Source organism: Meriones unguiculatus (genome assembly GCF_030254825.1).
Source record: "Meriones unguiculatus strain TT.TT164.6M chromosome Y unlocalized genomic scaffold, Bangor_MerUng_6.1 ChrY_unordered_Scaffold_23, whole genome shotgun sequence".
Classification (NCBI taxonomy): Eukaryota; Metazoa; Chordata; class Mammalia; order Rodentia; family Muridae; genus Meriones; species Meriones unguiculatus.
Window position 1 is genome coordinate 26,418,204 of NW_026843709.1, and position 3,902 is coordinate 26,422,105.

Sequence of the window (3,902 nt, forward strand, 5' to 3'; positions counted from 1 at the left end):
AATTGTTTTCCCATAGTAAGGGGAACAGGACTATTTCTAACAAGAACTCTATGACTTTCTCTTTGACCTCCTGAACTCCCAAGGGAGGAGCAGTCCTATTAGGCCACAGAAGAGGACTTTGCAGCAAGTCCTGAAGATACCTGATAAAACAGGGACAGATGAATGGGGTGGAGGTCCCCCTCCATCAGTGGACTTGGAAAGGGGCAGGGTGGAGATGAGGGAGGGAGGGTGAGACTGGGACGGAATGAGGAAGTGGGATACAGCTGGGATACAGAGTTAATAAAAAAATAACTGATATGAAAAAGTAACATGAAAAAAATAAAATGAAAAAAGTCAACATATTATTTTTATTGTTTATGTGGGAATTTTATATAATATACATTATATTTCTTTTCCATTGCTCCCAAGTTCAAATTCCTACCAATGAGTGACATTAATTTTTTTTTTTTACTTTAAAATACATCAATTGTAGTATATGCTGTTCATATACTCATTGGATCATGATCAGAGTCTCACTGCCAAGTCCCTTAAAGAAAACTTAGTTCATCCTTGCTGCAACCTGGCCAAGACCCAAAAATAAATCATCAGTACTGAAGAGCTCGATACTTCATCACCTTGATTACAGTTTTTCTTATGTATTTATTTATTATGATTTGTTCACTTTTTATCACCTCAGCTGCACCCTCCTTCTAATTGCATTCACACCCACACTCCTTTCTCTACCCCTATGACCTTTCTCTAGTTCCCTTATAGGGGAGGTCATTCTCCTATCTGACCCTTGCTTATCAGGTCTCATCTAGGCTGGCTGAATCATCTACCTCTGTGGCCTGATTCTTTGGGCATTGTTCTCCTGTGTCCTCAATTCTCTATACTTACATCAATCTTCCTCCCTCCTCTCCTCCAGGCTTCCCTGAAGGAATGGGGAACTCTATTGGGAGGAAGAATTTCATAGGGAAATCCCTTTGTGAGCTGGGTGATTTAAGGTCTCTTCTCTCTGCATAATATCTTAGTGTGGTTTCCTGTATGCAATTCCTTTTGATGCAGAAGGAAACAGCTCTGTGGTTGCAAGAACATTGCACTGATCTCTCAGTTGAGAGCAGAGAACAACATATTTTAATAACAACAGCCTGGGTTGCTTGAAAATTTTCATATGATGCCCTGACCCCACAATTCAATTAACTGCCACTCAATCCCCCAGTGTAAGACTGGTATGCTCACAATAGATGGTTTATTAGAACTTTATACCCAACTATTAGGAGACACAGGATGATTTTTCCTGGTCCCATGCATTTTCCTGAAAATATCATGATGTCTTTTTCTTAGCTGAATAATACTCCTTTAGGGAAATATTCCACATTTTCCCCAAAGGAGATTGTCAGTCCAGTTCTTTAGAAATTGGAAGTTGTTGAGACATAATCATTGTATTGCATGAAAAACTATCAGGAGAACTATGTCCTTTTAGCCTAGAAGTCCCTCCCTCTTCTTCCACTTCCTGGTGATTTGAATTGCAAAGTCCACTTGAAGCTCTATGAGCAGGGTTGCCTTGGCTGAAATCACTGGATCTGAGGCTGGGCCATATTTAGGGGTCAGTGAGGAACCCTCCTGGTCCTGAGTTTTACAGTTAAAACAGGGCCTTCAGGACAAAACAATGGGTCCATGTTATATGACTAGCACATATAGTCAAATTCTTCCCCACTTTTGCAGAAACTTTTCTCCATGTTAAAAGACATTATGGTACCTCTACACAAACAAATATTACTCAGCAATAAAAAACAAGGAAATCATGAAATTTGAAATTAAATGGTGGGAACTCAAAGTGGGCTATCACAGAAGCAGAAAGACACACACAGTATATACTCACTCATATAGACATATAAAATAGGATAAACTTAATAAAATCTGTATACCTAAAGAAAGTAATTAAGAGGGAGGATTCTGGCTACAATGCATAATCCCTATTCAGAAGGGGAAAGAGGATAGACATCAGAAGAAGGAGAAATCAGGGAACATGTTAGGAGCTGCCACCGAAGGCACCCTGGTACCACCCCCAAGAAAAAGCCATCAGTCCTGATGAGTTCTAAACTTCATCATCTTGATCACAGTTTTTCTTCTGTATTTATTTATTTTGATTTCTTCACTTGGTTTCCTCTCTGCTGCCCCTTCTCCCTTCTCTTCCTATTCCCACCCACCATCCTTCTCTTACCCTTAGGCCCTTTCTCTTGTCTTGTGGTAGGGAGGGCCTCCTTCCCCTTTTATCTTACCCTAGCTCATCAGGTATTATGAAAGCAAGCTGCATCATCTTCCACTGAGGTCTGATTCTCAGGGTTTTGGTCTCCTTGTGTCCTTAATTCCCTATACTTATGACACTCTTCCTGCTTCCTCTCTTGCAGGCTTCCCAGAGATCTGAGGGGAGGGAGAATTTCATAGGGAAATCCCATTTAGAGTGGTTGTTTTAAGGTCTCTCCCTGCACAATACTGTGGGTCTCTGTATGCAATCGTATTTGATGCCTGAGGAAGCATCTCTGTGGATTCAAGAACATTTCATTGATCTATCATTTGATGGCAGAGAGCAACATATTTTATAAACAACAGCTTGTGTTGCTTCAGATTTTCCACAGGATTCCCTGGGCCCACAACCCAATTAACTGACACCCAATCTCCCTAGTTGAACACTAGTTTGGTCACAATAGATGGCCTATTGAAACTATTAAGTAGACAGCCTGAAAAGTGAATACATACAATATTTGTCTTTCTGCATTTTAGTTACTTCATACAAGGTGATTTTTCCAGGTTCCATCATTTGCCCAAAAATATCATGATGTCATTTTCTTACCTGAATAATACTCCATTATGGAAATGTTCCACATTTTCTCCAAAGGATATTGTCAGTCCTGTTCTTTAGTACTTGGAAGTTGCTGGGACTTTAATCATTGTATTGAAAAAAAAAAAAAAACTATCAAGATACGTATGTTCTCTTAGCCTATAAGTTAATCCATCTTCTTCCACTTCTGGTGATTTGAACTGTAATGTCCCATTGAAGCTCATCTATTTACATGTGGTGTCTCCAGAGAGGAAGTGTCTGGGAAGTATTACACAGTATTGTCTTCTTAGATAATTTAATTCCTATTGGAGTTACATTATAGGAGAGTGGGCTTTGAGGTTGATATGCCAAATAAAGTGACCAGACAGAATAGGTCTGTGTCTCTCTGTCTCTTTGTATCTTTGTTTCTGTAGGTGTTGGTCTCTATTTTTTAATCTGTCTCTCTAGCTTTTTCTCTATGTCTTTTTAGTCTCCCTCCCTCTGCCTGCCCCATTTGTTTAAGTATGAAAAGCTCTCAGTTCTACTTGCTGATGTGACATCATGGAGAGCCACTGTAAAATTATAAGCAAGGTCCCAATTAAACGCTTTTTGTTCAAAAAGTTGCCTTGGTCAGGAGTGTTTTCCCACTAAATAATTCACTGACTGAGGACATATCTGCATTTAATAAATAACATTGGAATCTGTGATAATATGAAAATCACATGTCAAGGACACATGACTTTACTAATGACCACTTAAAAGAAATGTGTAACACATTAACTAAACTAAGAGTCTTGGAAACAGGAAATGTCACCTCTTAGTTGTTTCCTTTCAGATACCCATATTGAGGCATGTAGGGCTGCTCAGCCTTTCTTTCAAGTAGGCTGTCCACTTGTAGCTTTTAAAAACTAGCTCCAGAAACTCTTATTAGTTTTCACCTGTTTCATGACATCATTCTCCCTCTCAGCCAAATAGCACATAACAATTGTGATGTCATATTACCATTGTGATGTTATAACAGATCATGTCATAATAGCATTGTATTGTCATAATAACATTGGGATGTCATGATGAATTTGGATGTCATGATGCCATTTTGATC